Source organism: Mugil cephalus, chromosome 5 (assembly GCF_022458985.1).
Source record: "Mugil cephalus isolate CIBA_MC_2020 chromosome 5, CIBA_Mcephalus_1.1, whole genome shotgun sequence".
NCBI lineage: Eukaryota > Metazoa > Chordata > Actinopteri > Mugiliformes > Mugilidae > Mugil > Mugil cephalus.
In genome coordinates, this window is record NC_061774.1 from 24190654 (window position 1) to 24203970 (window position 13317).

Below are 13317 nucleotides of genomic sequence, written 5' to 3' on the forward strand. Positions count from 1 at the left end.
CAGCCAACTGCTCGTCACTGTCGTAAATGATCAGCTGACCTTCTGAACCAAGACGGGAATTAGCGGTTATCTCACGATATTTAGAAACCCAGTTTTGTCGAATCAGGTGAACATTAATACACACACAAGACCAAGATTTGATCATTTACAGATTATTATTATTATTTTTTTTGTAATAAAAGTGTAGACGTAAATAGTAACGTATTGTATAAAACATATAATGTATAGACAGACTGATCCTGTTTCTAATCACCTGAATGTTCTCACATGCTGTACTTCTAATTTTTGTTTTCTTTTTAATGTTGTAATGAATTGTGCAATTTATGTGTATATGGATTTTTCTGTGTTTGTTGCCTCTGTCCCAGGTCGTTACTGCAAATGAGAACTCGTTCTCAGTTGATTCCCTTGGATAAAGGTGAAATCAAGGTGAAATAGCATTTTTTTTTTAAAAAAAGGATGGACAGACATGCAGTAATGCTAAGAAAAACTTAAACTATTGTCATATTTCTTTTGATCAAACATTTGAGTTCAAATACCACCATTTAATTGTCTAAATGGTTTATTTCATTTATTATTTTAATATTATAACTTGCTTTTTTGTCTTTTATGTCTTGAATTAAACAGGTAGTCTCCCTGAGATGCGCATATTGTATACACACACACATAATTCAAAAGCCAGACAACCCCAAGAGATTGCTTCCAGGAACTACACTCGACCACTGCATCAGTCTGGAGAACTGCAGACTGCGCATGCGCCCAGGTCAACGCCCACATTGTCAGAGCACAAGTCCACTCCTCTGATTTAGATTTAGCAATGCTGACTGTGATGCTCCCATAAATATGATTAGCATTTCTGGCGCTGTAATTAGAAACCAATATTACAGCATTATAGAGTGTATAATTTTTTATTTTTTCCTATTTTCTCTTCTGCAGTGCCGGTGAATTTAAATGATGTTTTTTTAGGCTACCACAAGGGGGCGCACTCGACCAGAGCATCTTATTTGCTGCAGGTCGACCTATAGTCTGCGCTGGATAATTATTTTAGCTTTAAGTGCACCTTATTTGGTCCCAACATGTTTTAAAATCTTACATCTGACTGCTTCTGTAGCGGATATATCCGCAGATTATTGGCACGAGTGTCGCGGGGTGATGTGTTTGCTGCAGATGCCATTTGAAAATATAGGCAGTGTAAGCACTGTAGAATCTAATTATTTCTTTGCAAAACCTAATTAGGCATTAAAAAAGGTTAACGCCAGCGCCTGAAACGTTTTTGTTTAATAATCCCATTACTGACGGCTCATCATGTATAAAATGGTGCAGGAGGACACTAAGTTTCCACTTGTTAAAGGGAATCTCTGAGAAATAGTCGCAGAGTTTTTTTGACACTATCTGCGATTGGAAATTAGGGCTTGTAATTAAACTGCGGGGACTCAGCACAGCGCACAGAGTAAGTAAGGCTGCGGCGCCCTGCCATGCATGCATTTTCTACGTTTAATTGATTATTCTAGCTGCTTGCTGCAGAATATTGCAACTATTTTCCTTTTCTTTAACGTGTAACCGTTTGGGCATGACTGCGCTCTCCAAAGCGGGAGCGCACGGTGAAAATAGACCTTGGTTATTATTATCTTTTTAAGCGTCAGCTCCTCTCGGACCATTACCAGTCACTAGAGAGCTCAAGGTGAGAATTTAAATGAGACAACGTTTTCTGACTGACTTTTAATTTGGCAGGGCTGCGGAGGAAGGACCGGGAGACAGTTTGATGACATTTAAAGGAGAAATATGCCACAAAATTACAAAATACATCTGCTTTTATGGGGTATTTGCTTTCATTATTATTGCCGATGAGCCATTCACTGAATGTAAACTGGTCTTACTTTTAATATTAGCCGTTTAAAATTGACATTGTTCCTCAGATATATACATTTAAAATAGATAGTTGTCGCTCTCTTTAATAGCAAAGATTTACGTGGATTAGTTTTGTTTTAAGAATAAGCAAACGTCAACCAATTTATTTTGTGAATCTTTTCTGAAGCTTAAAACGTCTGTCTGCTTAAAACACAAACACGATGATAAAAACTAAATTAATATGATTTATTTATTTAAATATTCTCGTTAGAAAATATTAAAGGCGGCTCTTTATCTGGCTTTGATTATGTAGATTTTTTACAGTTTTCTATTAGATCTTTTCAGATTATTAATAATTATAAGGCCTCCGGGGCTATAATTACTGTCTGCATTAAAATAATATTTGTTTATTTGGTATAAAAAGAATTTTCCATCTGCGTAAACCTAAAAGTTCCAGTCTGTGCTCACTTCATTCCGCCTTAAATCTACTCAAAGCTTGCTCGTCAACAGTTTTCAAGAGAAATAGAGCAAAAAAAAAAAAAAAAAAAAGAGAGAGAGAGAAAGGAGAGTGAGTGACAGACCAAAGCGAAAGGCCTCGAAAAGAAATAAACCGGCGTGTATATGCCGAGATGAATGCGCTTGTAACAGCTCCATCTCTGCCTCTGGATCCATTCGGCCAAAAAACAAACAGGGCGTGGAAGGGGAGGAAAATCGGGACAAGCGAGGAAGAGGACGAGAAGAAAGAGTCGGTTTGATAGGGAGGTAAAGGAGGACACGGTGAATTTCCCTCAGACTGGTTAAAGAAACAATAAAAAGCGAGTTATCAACAGACTCCTCGGCTTTTTTCTCTTTGTTGCGCGACCTAAGAAGGCGTTTCGGGATTATTTCAATGATTAACAGTGAGGAGAAAAAAGCTCTTTGATGATGATGAATTATATGGGTTTCCCCCCTTTTTAGACTCTGAGAACAAAAATAATAATAAAATAAATAAATAAAAATCTTTAAATTTAAATTGAATTGTACTAATGCAGTTGTAAAATTTATATTTGGCAAAAAATTCATGGTATTTACACTTGTTTTATTTATTTATTTATTTGGGATTGTTTCTATCATGAAGGTCAAGGCTCTGATTTACCATTCTGCATCTTAATCTGGTTCTTCCGGGTCTTTTCATATCATCTAAAATACTATTTGATATTTGTGTAGATTAATATTAGACTGAGTTGCCTTTCTTAAATTATTTATTATTTTTTTTCATCATATTTTTTGCTAAAATATTGTCTGGGAAGCCTTTTGAGATTAAAGCCCAACAAACAAACCTCCTCGATTTTATCAGACGGTGCAATATTTTCCAAAACATCCTGTGTCCTCTGTCGTGATTTATCCCCGATGCAGGCCGCCGTCCTAAATGCAATGACAAAATTCAGCTTGTTGATCTGGACGTTTAACCATCTCTTGGTAGACTCATAGCAGCAATCTTTTATTTGATCAAATCAGAAGCACTTTGGGAAATGTTTTCTTGCAGATGAGGCTTCAATTTTGCTCTAAGTTGTTTATATGCAGTGACTTTTCATCATTTCTTACTCTGCTGCTGAATTTCTTCTCTCCTCCATCAACACCTTCATACCAAACCCCAGAAAATATTATTTTGTTACAGAATCTATAAAATCTTTCATACCTGCAAAAAAAAAAGAAAAAGAAAAGAGAAGCTTCTCTTATATTTGATTTCCAAACTGAATATAAAAGGTTAAATGCAGTTATCATGTTTTATGCATGCATTAAATTGTTCTTTTATATGCAATTTGAGCAGCTGCTTTTGAATACAAGCTTGTTATTTACTGCACTAAACTGTAACTGGTAGAATATTTCGGGAAAGGTGAAAGGGAAACTGTTTTCTGGAAGGTATCTGATGCCCACATTCAGACCCCGAGTCAAAAACCTATTGACACAGAAAGCAAAGGGATCCACCAGAAAGCTGACTTTTCCCTTTTTGGGAGTAAAGCTATGTTTGTTTGTGGCCTGAATGGGGGGCTATAATGGATCTGATGGCATCAGGATTGTCACCACAAATGGTCTGGGCGTTTTGCAAGGCTGTTTGACAGAGCCTATTATGTCATTGGTCACGTCCCTCCACTCCTTGCTCGCTCGGGTTTGAATGGGAGTGAATTAATCAAATGGTTTGAGAGAAATCGGCCAACTTAATGCACTTTGTGTCTACAGTGATCCGAGACCCCGGCCTCCTCCTACCTGAACTGCTTTCTTCTGAACATGTGTGGACTTGAACCTAAGTGAAAACACAATCACGCTCCACAGAGGACATGTGATGTTGCACTAAAACTGACTGTGACCTTTTTATTTAATTGATTTAAAACAAATACAACACCAGTTATCGCCTCAACAGTCCTTTAGTGACTTGTGGTTTAAATTTACTTTACTTTAGGAGCTAATTCCCAAACTTAGTAGCAGAAATTGTTTAGTTCTTAAATTTCTACAGTGTCCCTTCAAGTGTATTTGCATATTTGTAAGGCTGGCTGTTACATTTGTGGTAGAGTTAGACTGATTTTTAGGTTTTACACAATATCTAGAATCACGAAAATACTATTTTGTATTTCATATTTGCTCTTTTAAACTGTGCATTTAAAATCCTTTCATTTCTAACCAATACGAACCTATTCAGCTAAATTAAATGTAAATGTTAAATGTATATGTTTATTATTTGAAACGGTTTTGTGTCTTGCTTCTACAATGACAACAAATTAACAGTTTCTTAATTCCTTGTTTATATAGAGTCCATCTAATCTCATCTGGACTAGAGGCAGATAAAAGCCTCTAAAATGGATCATTTGGCTTCATAAAGTATAGCATCTGATATACATTTTCTAAGAAACATCCACCATGGTGTTTGTTTTCATGAGGAGAAATGATCTTAAGTCGAGCGCAGTGAGCTTATTGCTTTATCAAACGCAATCAAAATGTGAATTAATCAAAGCACTCTGCGTTAGAGCACCTATACATGAGCATTGTTTGGCTGTAATGGATGGCTTTAAAATGTGACGTTATTATTTCCCGTCATTTCTGGAAACAAATTGAACATTTATTGCATATATATTAAAAATTATACAGTCGTCGAGAGAGGCTGATGTCTCTTTTATTGAGGCGCACCGAGAGGTGAGGTCTCTCCGGATCAATTTCCCTGTCTTGTTACTCCCGCAAGAGGATGTTTGGAAAATGCCTGCATCGCTAAATTGATTCAGAAACGAATTCATAACTTGGGGCGTTTAAGCAATTTCGCCGAGCCCAGTTTTCATCCACAATCTTTTCTTTTGTTTCATGTTTTGATTGCTTTAAGCATCCAAACAAACTTTTGTACCATCCTGCCTCTCACTGAAACCGGGTTACCCTCAGTTCTGCAGCCGTTTGTACACGTTCGCCTATTTTTCATCCTTTGCAAAAAAAAAAAAAAAAAAAAAAAAAAATGCATTTAATACACTGGGTTTTGGGTGGCTTCACAAACATAGTCATTAAGCAGTCACAATGCTTTTATTGTGCACTTGATCTCAAAATAGGGGCTGGTCTGACTGCAGGATCCAGACGAACCTATGGAAAAGGCCTTGTCTTTGTCTGCCTGTGCAGAGATGAATGGCCCGTGTCAACCAGATGATTAGTTTGCACTATTAAATTGTCAAAAAGGAAGGATTTTTCCCTAATAGTGCCTTTTCGCGAAGAATTATGGAATTCAGAGTTGTTTGCGACTGCCGGGGAACTCGCAGGGCTTCGCAGGGGCGAGGGCGAAGGTCAGACAGAGTTCTCATCGCCGGGTCCAGTGTGGCACCGCAGTCAGAGGAGACGTGGAGACAAATGTAGGCCTATTTGGGAAGATTAATCTCGACATTGTGCGTGATGAACGACGCCCATGCAATGACACTGTGATTCAACAAGCAGTGGGCTTCCATGACAATTCATTCAGTGCGTAAAATTTGTGCGTAAATGCGCAACAATGGACACAAGGACGACTCAGAGCTATAGCCAAACACATCATCAAAAATAATCTAACTTAAACACGACTTCTTCTTTACATTTATTTCACACACTTTTTAATTTTAAACGGGAATGGTGCAAACGTGCCAAACGTGCCTCGCAGAGCCACATCGGTTACCGCTACTCACGAGCTGTCTCTCTGCGTGTCACGACTGCCCTGCTCCATCCAGGAAACCCCCTTCCATCCCGCGCAACCTCTATTCTAGTGCCAACGTTTTGTGTTAAATGTTAACAACTTGGCCCGATCCATTTAATCTCCAACAACAAATCTGTGTTGACTCTAACACTCGCCTTCATTGTGCCCATTATGCGCCTGCCCTCACTTGAAGATTTATGTATTTTTGATATTAAATTCCTTCTGTCATCAACACTGCTCTCTTGTTGACTTTTCTTGACCCGTCGACCCCGTTCCCCAAACTTTCCCATATTTAACGCGGGACCCTCAGCCTGCCCCCACCAACTTCTTCTGCTCTGCCACAGCTGAATGCTCTGTGGCTCCTTTTGTTGGCATGTGCTGTTTGCACTGTTCTTGAACTTCAGTGCGCTGCCCTGTCCCCACCCTGTACTTTGAACCGAAACAATCTTCCTCAGAAAATAACGACTTATTGTTTACAAAGCCTGGAGTCGGTCCACGAAACTGTTGCAGACTCCTCAATTTGTCGGAAACCAGGGGGGAGGATGGCTGACTGCCTGCTCGTCATAATTTCACCAGTGTCATCTTTAATGCTACAGTCTTAACTGGAAAGTCTTGGTCCACTCCCCATTGACGCAGAATGACGGATGCCCATACCTCTGCCATTTATGACGTCCATGTCGCCTATACAAGCCTCCCTCTGGCTGCCCAGCTTGCTAATTAGTTAAACAAACGCTCATACTAATGATCCCACTGGCCTGGTGAGCTCTGGGGTTTTTGTTCGCCTACTTTGGCCCAGCTTCTCCTGCTGGAAACTTGGCCCCACTGACCCGAGCTATCACAGAGCTGTGGAGACGGCTGGACCGCCCTGTCCGGAGTCCAACCCCCCAGGGGCCAAAGGGCAGCGTCCAAGGCCCGGGAATGCCACCACCAGCTGCTTTTGGTGACACCATTTACAAAGGGTGCTTGGTGAGCAATCCTTCTATGGGTTGTCAGTGTTGTGACAGTCCCAGTTTGACATTTATTTACTCTCTCATAGGATCCATTTTTTTTTTTTTGGTTGAGGCAGAGAGGTGCCAAATTTGGATTATTCTCAACGTTAGTCACTGCAGGCTAAGGCCACAAGAAGCAGGAAGCGCGACTGCTATGACTGACTTATGAGACGCAGCTACTGGGTTTAAGAAGGTGTCTATTAATGCTTTATAAATCAGTTATAAGCCACTAATAAACACAAGTCATGAGATGCCACGCGGTGCCAACTTCCTCACTCAGGCCAGAGATCATCTGGACAAAAGTCTATTCATTAACCTCTTATAAACGCTTATATGTGTGAATATTAAATAATGGCACATTAATGAAAATAACATTTTAAGCCAACCATTGACTAATCTATAAATATTATCAAACAGAAACGATGCGAATAACCTGTCGTTATTATGCAGCGTTTGAAGCAGAAATAAAGGCACACATTGCCCATCTTCCACAAATTCTGTCTCACTAAAACGTGGAAATTGTATTGTGATGTTGTCGACCTTTGGTTGATCATGTTAATAAATTATTAGTAAATAATTTAAGCCGTTCATAAAGGGCGAGATGGCCAACATTTCATATTTTTGCGTTTATTAATTCGCCTGTTTATCTCTCCAGTCAGACAGCTGATTACCAAACAAGATTTAAATATTAAATAACAATATTGCTTTTCACCTTCCACCCCCCAAAAAAACAAAGCTGCTAAAAGCTGCCCTCACCTGCTGTTAGGCAAATAGCAACAGCAATTAAGGTCAATAAGGCGGCGAGCTGGAGGTTTGTGTGTTTATGTGCTTTTATGTCCCGCTCTCTCTAAATTCAAACGTTTTTCTTTCTCCACAGCGCGCCGCACGGTTAACACTGGCCCCATTACGCGTTGTCATTTGTGGCTCTTGGTGTTATTCGGACAATGTTTGGCCATTTACCCGGCCTGTGTCTGCGCGCTCCAAGGAGGTCTCGACAGAAATTGATACTAATTGCGGGGACTGTACACTGCTGGCTGGTGGAGCGCCTGCGGGCATTTGGAGGACCTGCTTGTCACCGCCTAATTGACAAGGGCTTGTCTGTCCTGGGAGCAGCTGGTCCTAAGCACTGGCGCACAATCGCAATCTTGACACGGCCTCCACTCGCCTGAAGGAGTTTTGAGGGGAAACGCCGTTAAAGGGAGATTTATTGAATCTCCCTTTGGGTGACGCTGTATTAAGTACGCAATATAGGCTTATTTCCGCGGGTGCAAAGGGGAGACACGCTCCTGGTATTAATAACGGAAGGTGCCAATTAGGCCAGACAGGTGACATTTCTCGAGACATTATGAATCACCGCAAACGAGACAAGCGTGGGTAAATAAAAGCTATGCGGAAATCGGTTTTAAGGAAAAGTTATTTTGCTTTTCTCGGCTACATGACACACAATGAGTCTATATGCGCAAATCGGATGAATGCAGGGGGATGTGTTGCACCAGCCATTCAGCTGGCTCAGACACAAATAACATCAGCCCTCACAGTAAAATAATCAATTCATTATTCTGGCCTGTTTCTATTAGACCCTGCCTTTATAGCTGAATGCATCAAGAGGGGGAAAAAAGCCAAGCAAGTATTGTTTTCGTCTGCAAGTGGAAAAGGTTTTCCTGCACTTTCCCACTGCCTGTAAAGAAATGCTGCTTTTCTGGCCCTTTTGAACTGAAAATCGTGATTTTTCCCCTGGTGTTCTCCGGACGCGCTCCTTTCTTTCTGCGGAACAATGACAACACTGGAGCACCCCGCCGGTGCGCCACAGTTGGGGATCTCCCGGATTGTTTTGGACATCTTTGGATTTCATCAATCAAAATGACTGCAGTTTTCCATAAAAATGCTGAATTTGGTCCTGGAACCGAGCGGGCAAGGTAGAAAATACGAGGCTGTCCTTCTCGATGATAAATGGGCATCCTTTGATTGAGCAAATAGAGAAATACGTGCCACGGTACTGAGAAACAGGCGAAGATTGTTGAGAGAGGAGTCTTGCGTCAGGATCATGCCAGAAATGAATCGCTTCAAATGGGTAGGATTGAAAACAACTGAGTATTCCCAAACCATGGGTATAAATGAGGCCTAAGAGCAGGATAAACCATAACTCGTCTATAATATGTAATAAAATAGGCTTTAAATATAGATGTAGAAGCCTAATAGCCAATATCATGGCAAGTATTAATGTTTTGTCTGTTTTTTTTTCTGAAGACAAATCCTGAGTTTACCTCTTCAACTCAACCCCTAACTCTGACTGACAGCCATGAGCTCCAGATGCCACATCACCCCAGTAATACTGGTCTTTCTTACCGGGTTACCGGCACTAACAAACCGGATTAGGACCCATAAACATATAGGACTCTTTGGCCTGGAACTGCAGGAAGCTGCACCGGTATCCCTGCTCGTCTTCCCAAACCAATAAACCCCCATTAACATGGAAATACCACATCCTCTCGACTTAAACCCAATTATCCGGCGGCATCTCGCTGCAGCCCTCGTTGGTGCAGAGCCGGAATGAATTTAGAAATTTGCAAAGTAAAACTTTTAATTTTCCTGCAAAGCAATTATGATTTAAACGGCCGGCGCAGACGCCTCTGAAGGTGTCCCCTCTAAACGGCGTTAATACCGCGGTTAATTATCCCATATTGACATTTTGTCCCGCCTCAGGTCACCGGGTCAACAGTAGGAGATTAATGGCGCCGGAAGCAGGTTAAAGGAAAGTGAAAACAAGGGAAAAGTGACTGTGATGTTTCTGTAATACGCATGTAATGTTTTATATTTTGTTTTTTGACAGATAATGTTCAGATATTTTAAGGTCTTTAGAGTACAACGTGTTTCCAATAACAGAGAATATTGTTGTTTCCCCCCTTATGTTATTTAAAATCCTACCATCATAACCTTTAAAACATCCAAATAAGGATTTATAGTCTATATTTAGTACTAAGTATTGACCCTATCATGGGGTTAGGTCCTTATCTCCATGGATATGGAGTATTCCTGTTTCAATATAGTGTATTTTTAATAATTTTTATTGCAGCAGCACTCCGGCAAGGACACCGTCTCCTCCCTCCTCAAAGATATAGCAGAACTGACTGCCTTGTCGTGCTTGAAGAATTGTTTAATTTCAGGGCCCCGGCGTTTCCTGAGGTGAGGTCTGCATTGGCTGCTAATAGAGATCTAATTGATGGGCCGAGTCCCGTTTCCGTGCTCTTCCCTGCCTTTATTGCGCCCCGGCGTCTGCTGTAAAATAGGTCTGTAATCAGATTCCGCCTATTCCTCCTGGAGCAGGATGAGAGCTCAGGGCTGCAGAGAGAAAGAGATGGGGCAAAATAAAAAAAATAAAAATATATATATATAAAAAAAAGAAAAAAGAGGAGAAATCGTTATTAAAAAAGTTAAGCTTTAAATTCAACACACTGTTGAGGCTTGATGAAAAAGAAGGGAAAGCCAACGCTTTAACATACAAATTATCCTGACTTTTCTCTAAATACACTTTCCTATATCAGCTTCCAGTGTCGCACTCATTACTGGGTGTGTTTTTACCTCCCACAATAATCTTTTATTTCTCTGGGGATTTATAGGTTTGCAATATTTTTATACTGAACCCTGCTTCCTTCAACTTCAGCCTTATAGGATTAATAAAGATCCGTCATAAAAAAAAAAAGACTTTGCTTCCAAAAGTCTGCTGTAATTATGATGTTTTTATGCGCTTTCATGACTCAGACTCTGTATCTAATCAAATACCACGCAGGCCTGTATGCCTGTGTTGTCATGCACCCAGAAGTTATAGAAGATGTCGATCAAATCAGACTGGCAGCAGCAGAAACAAACTGATTCTCTGTTTTTTTCCCTTCTTCTTCTTCTTCTTCTTCTTCTTCTTCTCCTGCTTCTCTCTCCATCTCCTATAGAGCTTCCTGGAAGGCTGTGATTGGCCGGCTGTCTGGGCAGTGATAGCAGCCCTGGAGCCGAGGATGATTGATGATGGCGAGGGCAAGGCCGAGCGCTGGCAGCATAAAGCCCCATAGACGCCTCAATAAAGAGCCTGGCTAGTGGAGAGCCTGGGCCCCGCTCAATAGGGCCCCTCCGCCTCCGAGGACTCACGGCTAGAAGAGTGCATGGAGAGCGAGGGATAGAGGGAGAGGAAGGAGGAGAGGGAGAAGGAGAGGTGCTCTGTTGTTGGATAATCTGTTTAGCTATCGAGCCAGCAGCCGTCAGAGTCTGGATAAGTGCAGCGACGGATGTGTGTGGGGTGAAAATAGCAGGGGTTGGCTGGTGGAGTGCTGGAGGGGGAGATACAGGGAGGGAGAAGGAGGGAGGGAGAGATGGATCATCCAGTCTCAGGATGCATAATGGGAAAAGGGGAAGCGGATGAGCAGCGCTGGAAATGAGATCCGCGGGCTGCTTTTCACACAAATGATCAAGAGCCCAAAAAAAAAGAGAGAAAGAAAAAGAAAAAGAAAAATTGAGCATGAGAAAGTGATCAGAGCCTAAAACCTCTCTGCTCCTGCTGCTGCTGCTACTCTGGTGGCCATCATTCATCCTACAGATGCATAGCTGTGGTGACCTTTGCTTCTGCGGATCAATGAGACCCTGCTAGGTTGGATTCCTTCGGTGCCGCCGCATCCACTTGCCGTGGCCCCAGACCACATGCAGCCCTGTTGTAACCCCCAGCTCACAGCAGCTCTGAAAAGCACAATTAGACAGCAATCTGCTCCTACCAAGCCAGCTTTCAGTGACTCCAGCGTGGCTACACGGTGTCCTGCAGACCCTCCTGGCTGGAGTTGGCAGGACGGAGGTCTGGGAGAGTCGACTGATGACTGTCCTCCCTCTGCAGGGTCTGGAGAGGTGAAAGACGAGGGGAAATGTTTTTTTCTGAAATAATAAAAGCAAGCTGGGTGAAGACGACCAAATGCATTACAATACTTTGCACACATGCTTTCCTGTGTAATTCAGACTTTTATATTTGTATTTTAACAAAATGTTTAACAAAAGTTCTCAGTCATCCAGGTCGTGGTAAATGGAGGCAACTGGAGTTTGAGAAGTTTCTAAAACTCTACAAATCTCTTTAAAATGTCGTTTCTTTTGTGGTATCCTGTGTCAGACCTGTTGTTAATGCGATTCCTGCAAATAAATCTGAGTTTATGCAAAACAAATCTGCTTTTTGTTCCTAATTCCTTCACTTCATTCATTGATATAACTTCTGCTTTTAAGATTTTTGAGGGGAGGTTTGAAAGTCAAGACAAGATTTTAAAGAGCACGCAGTTCAAACACAAGCTAACGTACATAAAATCAGTCTTGAATGCAACATATTGAACCTGTAAACTGTTTTCTGACGTCCTTCTTCCCACAGAAGCAGAAAATCTTTTGAGAATCTCTCTTTCAAAGCTGCTTTTTCAAATACACACTATTTTGCACGTGCAGTTAATGTCTTAATATCTGTACTCGTTACCGCAAACATGACTAAAACTGCTCCGGTAAAAACGCCTGACATGTCGAGAGGACAGTCGAGTCACACAGCCGTAAGGCTTCACTGGCGCTGATACATTTAATCGCGGTAAACTGAATAAACACAGTTTCCAAATGACCCACAAGACAGATCTCTCCTGTGAACGGAGGCACGGACTGCAAGGTCAGTTTTTATTCCCTTACTGGGTCAAAACTAATCAGGTTTTTTGAGTCTTCTGGCGGTCCAGACTCAAAGGAGACAAATGGGGATTAAAGTCTTGAATTTTGTGACTAGAGTCTGACTCAAGTCCAAGTTTTAAGAGCATACTGCTCTAAGTAAATGCATGAAAGAAAAATCAAAGAAAAAAGGGAGACATAATACAAAATATGCTTTCCATTCTTCTATTTGAAATGCAATCCCTAAACTTTTAGTTAACACCAAATCTAAACCGTAAGTACAACCTTAACACTAGAAATGTGATATAATTTCATATTAAGGCTTATTGCATGGGAGGGTTTGTAGCCTGGTTTGGCTCCACATCCTGAGGAAACAGAACTAGATTTGTAAAGACGGGAGGAGATCATCAGAGGATGAGATGTGCAGCAGGGATCCACAGGTGGAGGAAGAGACGTGCTACAAATAACAGAGGGAGATCTATCCTGGTTAATTATGCAAACCTACATCTGACTTGCTGGAGACCGTTTTTTACTGATTGCTCAGAGAGAGCGAACGACACTGCAGGAAGTCAACCTCTGCTAGGACGACTCGCACATTTACTCTCATGCAGGCACCTCGGACAGACCAGCATAATGTCTGTGATTACCTTA

The 13317-nt window shown here is 41.3% G+C and overlaps 1 long non-coding RNA gene across 1 annotated transcript; it reads left to right on the forward strand.

The window, feature by feature from the left end:
- The first annotated feature begins 353 nt into the window (after positions 1-353).
- Positions 354-12197, forward strand: LOC125007727. The gene is made up of 3 exons (XR_007112784.1): positions 354-426; positions 625-1447; positions 10953-12197. It is a non-coding gene; the product is annotated as an uncharacterized LOC125007727 (long non-coding RNA).
- The last annotated feature ends 1120 nt before the right edge of the window (positions 12198-13317 follow it).